The sequence below is a fragment of the Podarcis melisellensis genome (assembly GCF_964234715.1).
Source record: "Podarcis melisellensis genome assembly, chromosome: 6".
Lineage (NCBI taxonomy): Eukaryota > Metazoa > Chordata > Lepidosauria > Squamata > Lacertidae > Podarcis > Podarcis melisellensis.
The window spans coordinates 38,459,409-38,473,297 of NC_138538.1; the positions used below are offsets into that span (position 1 = coordinate 38,459,409).

General features: G+C 41.6%; 2 long non-coding RNA genes across 3 annotated transcripts in view; one reads left to right on the plus strand and one right to left on the minus strand.

Annotated features, from left to right (window-relative positions):
• The window catches only part of LOC309372677, a 30,250-nt gene that overhangs the window by 7,051 nt on the left and 9,310 nt on the right, over window positions 1-13,889 (plus strand). For both annotated transcript variants that reach the window (XR_014169597.1, XR_014169598.1), the window contains exon 3: window positions 3,417-3,556. This is a non-coding gene — a long non-coding RNA (uncharacterized lncRNA). The remainder of the gene's footprint in view (window positions 1-3,416; window positions 3,557-13,889) is intronic.
• Window positions 8,179-13,450, minus strand: LOC309372697. Its single transcript, XR_014169627.1, has 2 exons — window positions 11,938-13,450; window positions 8,179-11,554 (listed from the first exon to the last, which is right to left on the minus strand). It is a non-coding gene; the product is annotated as an uncharacterized lncRNA (long non-coding RNA).

Genomic DNA, 13,889 nt, shown 5'->3' on the forward strand with positions numbered 1-13,889 from the left:
TGCTTCATAGGTGGCCCTGTGATGTAGACTGCTGTCTTAACTCAGTTAGGGCGTATCCATATGTGGCTGTGGCTCTGGTCCAGACATTTATGACTGTAGCAGAGGATTGCGTGGTCAGGGCTTAGTTCATGAAGCCATTCATTTCTCCCTTGTGTTGAAGTGTGTTTGAACTTGGGACAGATATGCCCTTATCCCGTCTTGCAGAAGATGCATTTGACAGAGTCAGAGGCCCTGTTGGTGTTGCAGATCATGGATTGAGGCTGAAATAATTCATTGATCATGGTGTCAGTGTGAGACAAAAAACGAAGGGGATTTTTTGTGACCCAAATGTTTAGCTTTCGATTGATTAATAAGTAAATAAATCAGACTTCTTTTATAATTTTGAAAAATAAAAATAACAGCAGGGCTCCAAAGAACCAATTCTGTGTGCGTGAGAGATAACTACAGCCTTCTGGTTCATGTAAAGAAGAACTTGTTTTTCACATGGAGGACAGTTCTTGAAACGGTGTAACGGGGTTGCTAGAAGAAGAAGAAGAAGAAGAAGAAGAAGAAGAAGAAGAAGAAGAAGAAGAAGAAGACGACGACCTCACAAGGCACGTCCAAGTCCTAGTGTGTACCTAAAGTAGCTCTTTAGATCCAGTTAACCAGCTAACCAGTTTCGACCTTTTTCTCACAGTTGGCTTCCTTCATATGTTGCATGTACATATTTTTAAACAGTGTTGTGGGGTTGTGTAAGGAAGTACATCTGTGCTACAGAGTAGAAGGGGAGTGGAAACCACATGGTATCATTGCCCTCTTTACACTGGTAATGGTAACTCCCCAAATGGACTGTACCACTCTAGGCCGTTCTACCTCCTTTTGTGCTTGTGCCCTGTGGTATGGGGTAAAGAAGAGTAACTTTCTTTAACTCCCACTGCTTTGATACAGTGAGGATTTCAGTGCGACAGTCAGAGGCAGATCTGATTGCTGTGGCGTGTAGCGTTGGATCACCAGGGCTTCTCCCACTTCACCCTCATTCACCCTGCAGCCAAAGTTTCAAAAATGTGTTCCATGGATGTTTCAAAATCTGTGACAAATTTCTAAAAGGGATAGGTTTCTGTGCACTGGACCGGGAGGGTGGGGAGTTGCATGCTGTGTGCACCACAGGGCTAGCAAGGTCATTGGGCATCTGATGAGGGCCACATCCCAGCAAGGCCCACTGTTGGCTCGCAGTGCCTCCCTATTCTTCCTCTTCCTACTTGCTGTTTCTGTGCATTTCCCAAGCATGCAAGGCCTGGTAAGAGCAAAGTGAGGAAGCAGCTGCCTCCACCCAGTGCAGATCAGGCACAGTGCCTCGCCACTGCCAAAAAAAGCTGAAACCAACACTGTGCACCAGCAGTAGCCATAATTAATGCTAACCAGGATGTTCATCTTCACCAGGATTTGAAACTAGGATTTAAAGTGGATTTGCAAGCTTCGGTTGTGAGAGAAGCTGGCTAGCATGAGGTAAAGAGCCAGCTTTGTGTTAACTTTCATAGGTGATTTAATGAGATCTTTGAAGAGGGAAACTGCATCTGTTGTAGAACATGGTTCAGTTGGAACATTGTCCTAGTCCGTGTTTTTAAAATTCCTGTTAGGGATGGAAGAAGGTACCTCTTTCTGTTCTGCCCTGTTTTCATCGCATGCGTCACTATTTCCGTTGTGCTGCTATTTGTCTTCTGCCAAAGACTACACTATTTGTTTTGCTGTTTGCTGTGGCAAAGTTACGTAACCTGCCTAATGTACGTAATTAACTATGTAATCTACGTAAATCACGTCATTACGTTCTTCCATCCCATTTGTTTCAATGCAAAGGAAACACAATACAAATGGGATTGGGGGGCGGAACATATCATTGGTGGCCAGAAAGCAACAGCAAATACTGACCTTATTTGCTGGATTGATTTCCATTCTAGACATGATAAATAAATGGGCAATTTCTGCTACAGTCATACCTTGGGATAAATATTTTTGGGTTGCGCTCTGAGGCGACCTGGAAGTAACGGAGCACGTTACTTCCGGGTTTCGCCACGCGCACATGCACAGACGGTCAAAATGATGTCGCACGCATGCACGGAAGGAGTGAAACGCGGCACGCGCAGACGCGGGTTGCGTTTGCTTCAGGATGCGAACGGGGCTCCAGAACAGATCCCATTCGCATCCTGCGGTACCACTGTATTTCCATTTTCACCAGAATTTTCCTAGTTGGTATCATAATAAGAGAAATGGGGATCCAAATGCAAAATGTGGTGGGGCACTGCCAACACCTCGCAGTTCCTGGGGGTGGGGGGGAGTCTTGTGACATTGTTCAAAGCCCAAAAAGGACAGTGAGTGAGAAAAAGGATGCCATCCTTCTTTCTCACCTTTTGAAATCTTCCCTACCTATTATTATTTTATTTTGCAGCATGCGTTCCTGCCAACCTAATTCTCACCTTCAGAACAATATAAGATGTTAGAGCATCAAGCAGGCCCATTTCCCACCTTCCTAATTCCTCCTCACCCACCTACTCAATATAACCAACGTTTGTGATGTTCTGCAGCTGCTGGATGCTAACTGATTATGCTCAGCCTTCTTCTGGCCTGGGGAGGGGATGTTCGTAATTTTTCAAACGCATTACTGCGCATCTGGGAAGTCCCCTTTTCACCACCAAACTGAAAGACATAGTGCCATCAAGTTCAGCATTATCAGAATGAGATAAAGCATAACTTCTTTCTCTCTAAGGAATGTTTTGGTTTTTTAACATTGTCAGTCATGTTGTCTGTCACCACACATTTTAATTTGGGGTGTTTAGCTTTTCCATTTTGGCTTGCTCCAACTGGATTGTCTATTGGGGTATAAATTCTTTTGTACTGGACCTTTTTCTAAATGCTACCATAGTTCATGGTGGCTTTAGCAAGGCAGGAGAGGCCCTGCAAAGGACGTCCTTTCTTTTGCTTCTGAAAATGAGGCACTGGGCTGCAGTAGAGCCCTTTTTCCAGCACCACTCTCTGCAATGCAGCAGGTATTCATGACTGCCACCCCTATGGTCCCTTAATTGGTGCAGTGGGAGTAAATAAAACACTTAAGGATGTGCTACATTTTCTCCCCCCACCCCCGCCCATCATTAGAAGCAGCTGAGCAACATGGCTTAACTTTTGTAAAAAGCCCAACCCTTTCTTATCAGAAGTTGTTTGACAACATTGTTCTCATTGACTTCAACTGACGGTAACTTCTATTACTTCGCGGAAATATGGCCCTTTGATGAAAGAGGGGGAGTTTTAAAATCACGAGTCAGACGTTCAAGAATGTGATAAACACTACAGTCTTAAATAAGGAAACATAAATGTGGGGAGTTGGTTTTTTACTTGTGTGCTGTTTCTTCTGTTGATGCCAACTTCCTTTTGCTTTATTTTCCCAGAATTCTTACCTCATGAACAATCTCATATCAGATGCGCAACAGACCACAAAGTTTGGAGAGAATGATGCCTAATAGCAGGAATTCTGTCTCGTCTGGTAGATGATGCTTGCCATTCCTTCGTCCCATCAAAACCTGATGTGGTAAGGCACAGGGGTGCACATAAGCTTCTGGTTTTCTGCTGTTTTAAGATCTTGCTTTTTCAGAGTATGATGCAAATTCTTATGGACCCAAATAGCATCGTTGAAGAAAAGAATTCAACATAGAAAGTATGAACAAATGAGATGGCATTATCGGCTGTAACTCTTTTAATTTGTTTACAGTTATTAGCTCCCTTCTTTATTGATACCCATATTATTCCTTGCAACTATCATCTCTGGGCACATACTTGATAGTCATTACCCAGTGAAAACTTACTTGATTTTTTTCCTAATAAAAGTGGGATATAATTTTTAAAATAAAAATATAAAATGGGGACATAGGACACTCTGTTATACTAAGACACACCATTGGTCCATCTAGCTCAGTACTATCTTCACTGCCTGACTGCAGCTGTCCAGGGAGCCCACCACGGGTGTCGTGTGAACAGAAGGAAAGGAATCTCGGGACCACTTCTTGGATTGAACTAGGCCACTGATAATGCGGAAAAGAAAATACTTGGCTCCTGGTTCATAGCAGGTCCCTTCGAGTTTCCTCCCTTCCCAAATTTATGTCTGTGTATCCACTTGGAATAATTCCTATAAAAGCTCCAGTTCCCATCCAGTGGCCTTTACATAGCTGGGAACGTAACTTTTGGAACCAATGGGTGTACTTCTGGTTGGAAAAGTTCAACTGCAGTAAAGGATAAGGAGGCGAGCCTAATTTATGTCTGGGAATAGGACCAGAACCCTGCAGGAGTCTAGATCCACCCCCCATTCTGCCAGCCTCCTGAGCCTGCCCGTAATTGGTCAGTTTCACAGGCAGGCTAAATTCAAATTTCTACCCCACACCCTCAGCCAGCTCGGAGAGGTCATGTCATCTCCCACCAGCTGCTGGAAGCAGAGAAAGGAGCCTGGCGGTGGCAGCGAGCCACGCCACAGCTGCCGCCCACAATCCAGGTGCGCAGAATTTCTGGCAGGAGGTTTTCCCATCCCTATGTGGAGATACCAATAGTTGCACCTAGGACCTTTTGAATGGAAAGCATGTGCTCTGCGACTGATCTAGGCCCTTCCCCACATAAAATTAGCTTTCCTGTGAAGTCATTCTTCATTGACCTCTCTATCTTGGTGAAGTTGCCAGAGTTTCTTAGGCTCAGTATATAAATGATTAATCTTTAGATCAAATTGAACAATTATCCTTACTCTTGCAGATGAAGAAGAGCAGTTTGATTTTCAAATTGTTGTGTTGGCTAAAGCTCCAGAAAAGTAAAGAGACTGCGGAGTGCTTTGAGAAAGAACGTTTTGAGTTACTTGCCTTTGGGCCAAACAACACATTACGTGTGGTGTCCTTCAGATGTTGGACATCAACTCCCAACATCCCTTACCCTTGGCCATGCTGACTGGGACTCATGGGAGTTGGAATCAAGCAATAACTGTAGGGCACCATGTTGGCTTTTCCTGTGTTACATTATTCATATGGTTTGCTCTTGAGTGCAACGTTTTCCTAGCACTGAAGAGCAATATATAGTGTATCCCCTGAGCTGGATCAGTACCAGGGAGGGTGTTAACCCTTCCCCCCCCCCGCAGTCCCAATAGAAACTGGGCCTAGTGTTTGCATGGGTGGAGCTCCATTCACTCCACTGGGAGCCTTTACTCCCATGTAAATAGCTACAAGGGAAGCAACATGGCTCAGAACTGTAGCAGGAGAAATGGTTAAAGCCACCTACACATTGTGATCCCAGTCAAGCTCTCTCCCCTTTCCCTAAGCACTGGCTCTTTGTAAAAGACAAATTGTGAACACAAGGCTTGTTTTTTGGTTTATACCCATGGATCTCATTTTTAACAATTTTGTAACATACACAAATTTTAATAATAATAATAATAATAATTTTGGATAGTGCTGAATGCTGATGACTGAAACAACCGGCAAACAGCCAATCTCTCTCTCTCTCTCTCTCTCTCTCTCTCTCTCTCTCTCTCACACACACACACACACACACACACACACACACACCTCCTGTTCTTGGAGAATCTGTAACTCAACTTGTGTCCCATAAATGACTAAAGAACTTCACATTCTTATTTTCTGTATGATTGTGCACCTGCGTGCTTCTGCCTAAGTAAAAGTCTGGACTTATTTACAGCATAACCCTATGCATACTTACTCAAAAGGAAGACCCATTGTACTTAACAGGGCTTATTCCCATGAAAGTGTGCACAGGACTGTAACTTTGTTGTAGTAATAGTCTCATCAGCAAGTCTTTTAAGTGTGTGATGGTGAAAAGGGGCAGAAGGAAGCAGAAGACTCTCCTTCTCTTCCTTTGCCTGCCCCACCCATGTGTACTTCCATAGTTTGACTAGTCTGTAATGTCAGTGGTGGCTGTTCCATATGCCTTCCTAGTCCGTTGAGAATAAAATGATGCCACAGAGGCTCCAGTACACATGAAGCAGTGAGACAGAATTGATACAGAGACTGTGTGGACTGCTGGTATTGGCTTGGGAGAAGTGTGTTGGCTGCACTGAAGACAGCAAGCTCCAAACATATTGCAGAGGCTTGGGTTGCACTGGTAAAGTGAACAAAACCAGTCTTCCCTGCTCTGGTCCTCAAGCAATCTTGGTTATGGAGACTGGCATGAATGTGCTAGAATGAAGGCACATATATGAGTTATAGAATAATAAAAATTTATTATTTATACCCCTCCCATCTTGCTGGGTTTGTCTGGTGAGGCTGATAGGCTGAAACAAACCCCTTTACCTCGTTGATCATTCACATAGTTGTTTAAGGTTGTTATTACTATTCCGTTTGGGGGTTTTGTAGCCTGTGATGATAGGTGGGAAAACGCATTCCTCGTGAATAAAGCCTCCTGAGTAAAACAAAAATCCATAGCCAAAGCACATGAAAACTAATTTCTGTCTTTCAGGAAATCCCTGGGATTTCTCCTTGCGTAGGAAGTGGGGGGGCGCGCGCCAGGTTCTATCATGGAGGGTGGGGTAACAAATTATCAAGGAACAATTACTGCCCTAGTAGGGCAGCTCATAAAAAACCTTTTTAAAAAAATGCCTGCTCCAAAGGTCTTATCTTACTACATTAGGGATGATATAGCTATATATGAAATTTCATGCATATCAGTTAATATCTTGACCCTCCTCCATGAAAATAGCTGTTTACTTGGCTGTTTTCCTATGTCGTGAAGGCTGAAATTTCAATTCAGTGGAGCACTTACTGTTCCCAACCCTAACCCTGCGGAAAGCCATCTAATTAGACTTTAATTTGATTTTGACATGTTTTTAGGAGTTAATTTAATTATTGTTTGATTTTATACCAATGTTATGTATCTGACATTAGCCACCCTGAGCCCGACTTCGGCCAGGGAGGGCAGGATATAAATAAAAGTTTATTATTATTATTATTATTATTATTATTATTATTATTATTATTATTATTATTATTTCCTTTGTAAGAAAATATGAAATAACGTAAAACAATTTTTGCAGGCAAAAAAAATAAAATAAAAATGAATGGGGGAGGGTGACAAGAAATTTTCCACACCGGGTGCCACCTGACCTTCCTACGCCTCTGCCCCCACCCCCACTGCAACAAAACTTTCTTTAAAGGATTTCCCCTTTAAAAATTGCACACAAATGACATTGAGCCATTTATGTGTATACATGAAAACAGTACGGGACAGAAATAGGTTGACCTATTCATCCCTATGTGCAGTATACAGGATGGTGAAGACTCTGGTCCTACTTTTGTTTGAATTGTTTGGGGATGCTAGTAGTTTAGGTTCTGTTTCTGATGGCAAAATAATCAGATAACGTTTAGAACTAGCAGGAGGTAATTTTATTGGTTACCGTGGAAAGTTGGAATGTTCTTTGTTACACTGCTACAACCTCTGTTCCTCTCCCTTTTCCCCATCTCTAGTTTAATTATGCTGTTTTTATGAATAATTCACTGGGTTTACTACCTTGTTTCTGTTTTAGAATGTTGCTGCTTCTAGCACAGAGTTGGCTTGTGTTTTAGGTAAGACTGGCTTGTGCCGTATCAGTCTGGTGGTACATGTTTTAAAAGGTACATGGCAAATTTTTAAGAGGGCTTGCCACTTAAAAAATACAAACATATGTGATAAAGCTAACCATCAGTCAGAATTGGCCCTGAAAGAAATGTGCAGCCTAGCATAGTTAACTAGTTGATGTAGAGAAAATGGTTGCTGGGTACAGTAGAACTGTATGTAGATGGAAAAGAGAACAGAAACGATTGGCAAGTAGTTTGAAACCAGTGGATTGGTCAGACTTTGGTGTGGTTGCCTATTTGTTTTGCAGTGCCTGTTGAATCCCAGGGTACATCTTCACCCCACAGAGTCATCCTTTCTGCATTGGGTCAGCAAAGTATTTACAAAATCCCCAGCTACAGAAGTGTGGTTTATGAACTTAAGCTGTAGAAGCACAAGTCCCTTCATTATGGATGTCTGCAAAAATCTCTTAAAACCCCCAACTGCATATGTCTTCAGTATTACCTGCTGGGACAGTTCTTCCACCTTACCTACCCACCAGCAGACTGGAAGTTGTTCCCTGTCTCATTTGTTTCCTGGTTCTCTGCATTTAGAGTGATAGTCAAAAATGTGAGATCCCCTTTGCTGTTTCCAACCATTGGCCTAACTTTTCAAGGAGGTACTGGTTGTTTCTGGAGAGCCTCTACAATTTTCAACCCTTCTCATCTTAAGAAGGTATTGAATTACAGACGAACTTGAATTACAGAGAGTGACAAGTCAGCCTCCAGGGGAGGAAACAAAAACATTGCTCCAAGGTTTGTGGAGCTGAGATACTGAAAATGGGGGCAGTGATTAATGGCTGATAATTTTAAACCAGGGTCCTTATATAACAGCTGTCAAGTTCTCAAGAACTGGGTCTTACAGACAAGTAACCTTACCTAACATATTTGCCGGTCTCCTGTGGCACATTCAACAACAGGATACAATTGAAGCATTCCTCCGTTAGGCATTGGGAAAAGAGAACATTGGCATAGATACCACTGATTTAAGGAACGGAAGTGCTTCATGGTTAAATACTTTATTAGGACATGAAACTCTGAAGTTCAGTTCCTTGCTTTGCTACAGAACCCTTTTGTAGTTCTAGAAATATTAAGCCTCTGTAAAATTGGGATAGTAGTGCTTCTCTGCAGTATTTTATAGTGGTGACTTGTGTGAACGAAAGATGCTGGTCAAGCAGTCCTTACATTTCCACATATACTTAGAGAGTATTAAACTAATTTCAGAGCTGAATGGATTTCAGATAGCTTTGTAAAACCAACTGGTGGAAAGGGAAAGTCTTATCACCTTCTGCTTTAGTTGACAATATTACATTTAATACCTTTTTTTCCATACCTGGAAAAGTACCATGTGCCCTGTAAAATAAATTTTAACATTTGCTATCCCTATCTTGACATAAAGCAAACTTGGGCAACTAATTTTCCACTTGGAAAGAACAAGCAATCGTTTAAGCCGAGTATAACCAAGGCATGTGGTATGAAACCTCAATTTACTTAGAACATGTATGCTTTGGATACAACACATAAGATTAATTATTTGCATAGCCTTTTTACTGCTGATTATCTGAATCTGGCCAATATATAAATATGCCTTTTATGTAAGGAGGGAGGCAAGTAATAATTTATTATTTAAAAGAGTGAGATTCCTGGAACCAAGAGTTTGTGGAATAGAGCTCCTTATAGTATCAATGGCCCAAATTTAGTTTTAACTTCAGCAAAGTTTTTGTGGTAGAGTTTTATGAAGTATTTAGCTGGATAAACTTTATGCAGTGTAAGTGCGCACACATACATCAGTAGCCACCACTGGCATATTTATCACTAGTTCTCCACGCTGTAAGGGACATTTTATTAACATTTTACAGAAGGATAGTGAAGGCTCAGAGAGACAGTGTAACTTACCTCACTGTATATAGGAAATCCCTTGCATGCAGGCTAGATTGTCAGTTGAGAATGTTTTGTTCTCAAATAGGCTTTGATTTAATTTTTCCAGCTTGCTGAGTTGTTCTAAACATCAAGTGGGGGTGGGGCATATTTGAACATTTAGAATATGCTCTTCTTTTTTAGTGTCCTGTAGTTACCACCTACCCCACCTGGTATACAAGGTCAGCTGAGTCTACGCTTAGCAGTTCATTCTTAAACAAAATGAGTTGACTTATCTTTGTGTCTTTTAGCATATTTAACTGGGGATAAATCTTACTATATTAAGTATAAATTGCTTCTAAGTAGGCCTGTCTAGGATTGTGCTGCATGCAACAGTTCTTACCCTTATTTTGCTATGATGTAAGAGACATTTAATACAATTGATAGATGACTAAACTTCTTTGAAGGGTTGTGTGTGTTAATGCTACTATACAGTGTACACTTATTTGGGATGTAATTCCCATAGAACCTGGTGAGACTTCTGCATATGATTGTGCTGCTAAAAAACATTGTTACAGCTTAAAAAATGTCAAACTTAAATTTCAAACTAAAATGGGGGCAATGGGAAGTCTTTTATGTCTCAGTTGCTCTTCCGTTCGGCATATTGCATCGCTTTTCAGCCTACATTTCAGCTTGGCCTTATTTAGCTTGTGCACTGAACTGATCCAGTGAACCTGGAGATCAGGAGAGGACTTGGGTCTTTGAAATTTCAGTGGTGCCTTGTGCAAAGCCAAAATTCAGTACATGCCCCCCCTGGTCACCTCCTGTTCTGCTCAATTCACTGCATCATAGTTGTGACAACCTGCAGTGCCCCCTAGGCTCTGTGCTCAGTGCAACAGAACCAAAATCCGCCTCTGTGGAGATGTTATTGAGTCAGCCTGCTGTATGCAGTTTCAGAGATGGAATAGTGGGAGTTTGTTTAGTGCAAGAAGGTTAAGCATATGAACCGAATGGGTTTCTTGGGCTTTGATTCTGAAAAGGGCTAAAACAGGTTCATCTATGAGAAGTGCAGGAGCCCATTTCTAATCTTACCATTTCCTAGAGTTATACCTGTTTGATATCAGACTTTGTGCCTTACAAGGTTGAAATGTAAGTGGGAAATTTTACAGTAAAAGAAGGGAAAGCAGGAGAGGCGTTTCAATGCCAACTCCAACGGCAACTCTGAGGGAAAGTTTCTTTACTTTGTGAGCTTCTTTGGCAGCATTCACATAGGTATTTATTTTCTGTTGTGTGAAAGCTCAAATATAATGTGGAAATTAACAATTACGGAAATGTCAGGAAAACAGAATAGAACTACCATGTGAATACAGCCTTTGTCTGCATCAGTAGCTGATTTGAACAATAACAGTGCAGTATTCATTCGAGCCCATAAGTGTTGCAAAAACAAAGATGTATGAAGTTTATAAAGAGCTCTCTGATTAGGAGCTGAGTATCATAAGAGACATTGATTTTGGGTAAAAATTACTTACCAGCAAACTGTTGAATAAATAGTTGTGACCTCCTTTTAAATAGTGCAAGCAGCTTGTCTCTGAGCAGAAGTGGAAGCAGACTTGTACATTGTGTTACAGGTCAAGACTTCCATTCTCATTCACTGCGAATCTCGTTCCATTGGTTCTAATTTGCTTCCATTTACTTTGAGAGCTTTATGTTCTGGATGTTGCCGTTAATTATTTTACATTGCTTCATCTTATAAAAATACACTTTAAATTAAAGTAGTACCATATTAGCCCAAATATAAGCCGCACCTTTAAAACTGGAGGAGGGAAAAGAAAAAATACCTGAATATAAGCCGCTCCCTTCCTGGCTGCATACTGGGGGGGGGGGGGAGCCACGCTGCATTTCTGGCAGCCTTTCCCCTTCCTCGCTCTCTCCCTTCCCGGCCTTGGGGGAGATGAAAGGGGACTACGCGTGGGGCAGGCGCTGCTTTGATGTGCTCCTGGCGCTGTTTGCCCCGTGCCCCTGGCTGCATACTGTAAGGTCGCGAATATGAGCCGCACTTTAACTTTTCATGGTCAGAATTTGGGGGAAAAGTGAGGCTTACCGTATTTTTCACCCTACAAGACACACTTTTTCCCCTCCAAAAATGAAGGGGAAATGTGTGTGCGTCTTATAGGGCGAATGCAGGCTCCTTGGCTTCAGCGATAGCAACGCGAAGCCAGGAGAGTCTGCTCTTTGAGGCTGGCGGTGGGGAAAGCAGCGCTTCCCCCATCGCCCGCCCCAGAGGATGGGGGGCAGCAGGAAGGCACGCCACCTCCCACAAAAGCAGGGAGAAGGTCTTGGAGTAGCGCACAGGCTGCGTGCAGCCTGTCCACTGCTCCCAGAACTGCGGGGGGGGGGGATAATATTTTTTTACTTGATTTCCCCCCCTGAAAACTAGGTGCGTCCTATGGGCCGGTGCGTCCTATAGGGCGAAAAATACGGTATATTCAGGCCAATACGGTATTTTTGGAAGACTAGTGAGAAGGCTGCAAAAATCTACTGTATGAATAAATTATACAAGTACAGTACGAATGCATCTTATGTTCAGTTCCAAGCGTTCTGTGTATACACAAAAATTGCATATACTGAAGCTCTTGGAGCCACCCCACAGCTAGTAAGTGTTTTGGAGAAAGAGAGATTCCTTCATACTCTCAGAGCCTGAACATCAAGCAGGCCTTGCCCACTCAAGCAAGGCAGAGAGCTTAAAAGCTCTTTTCATTCCAGGTAACCATAGCAGACCTAGCACGAAAAGAGCTTATTTAGGCTATCTGCTTTGCTTGAGGCCTGCTCAGTATGCTGGTTCTGGGATGCTCGCACGAGATTTTGAAGCAGCTTGCACGGCCCTGCATGATAGATGTTTATAGACAAAAGAAGAAGAAAAACTAGAGAAACTGCTAAAAGACAGAGGGCTCTTTTAATCTTTGAAAGATGGAAGCTCTGGCCAGTTAAACTTTCCATAATAATATTTGCATTTTAAATATCTAAACAGAAAGCAAATTATCACTTAGTAGTTGGTAAGTTCAATGTGAAAATTGTATTATAATTACAGCTGCAACATTTAATTGCTTGATTAATGGGTTACTCAATTTTTAAAATTTATTATAAATGAAACGGCTAGAAATATATGGAATGTCCATATTAAAATTACTGACTTTAGATTGCTCTGCTGAATGCACTTGGTTAAATACCATATCTTAAATATATTTGTAGTCCTGATTCATATCCATAAGAATATAATCACAATCCACTCATTCACTAGCCTGTTGTTCATAACTTGTGTTCAAATCTTAGCTTTAAAAAAAATAAGTATAATTAGCAGCTACATTGGGGGTGGAGAGTCAGATCCCGTAAACAATATTAGAAAGCCAGACTGTAGTAATCTGGGTGGAAATGTTTATAGATACTGTTGTCTATATGGGATGTACAGGTCACATCAGTATGATTTCTCTGCCCAGAGTAAGACGAGAAACTGTCATCTCTTACTTTCATATCTGACTATTATAGGAATTAATGGGATGGGAGCAGAGAGTGAACCCTATAGAATGTACTTTAGCCAGAATGGTTACATAGCTGGATGCATATTACCTGCCCAGCAGGCCATAGGAAGCTTCTGATGGAGCCAAGACTTGAATCGGGAGTTGCTAAATCTTGGCCTATTTATATATGGCCTGTGACATTTCCCGTAATAATCCTGGATTCTCATCATACATAATGCAACCAAAATGCCTTCTCTGCCAATTCTCTTTGAGCAATAAAGGCTGGTGGGGGAATCTGGCACTGGGCCATCATGTCCCTAAAATATATCACTGAGGTACTAGGAATGACACACACATCATTAAAAATATTATTTGTCTTGTCATTGATACTACATAGGAATAATTCAATCATCACTGCCCCATAAAGAGACTATAACTTTTTAATCAGCCCAAGCAGTCTATCAAGGTGGCGAATAGGACTTACATGGATGACAATGTTTTTTGCCTTTGTTCATGGCCTGTGGATCAAGGGAAGACGGGGGTGAAGCTTGTTGATACATTTATTTATTTATTTATTTATTTATTTATTTATTTATTTATTTATTTAAAGAAATATATAGTCTGCTCACATTATAATATTATCAGATCAGTGTACGGAAAAACAGAATGTAAGGTATGCATCGAAACTAATATTTAAAATGTTCAACGCTACAGGATGTATCACTGAACAATAATTTAAAATTTCATTCTGAAAGGGAGTAGGTAAATCTAAGTGTCTTAAGGCTTGTTTCTATATTGTGCTAAATGGCTGCCCCAGCATATACCCCTCGCCCTCCCACGTTTGCTCCAGAATGGATTTGTGGAACATGCTGGGAGAGTGGGCAAGTCCTGTTGCACAAGCAGAAATGTTTGTGTT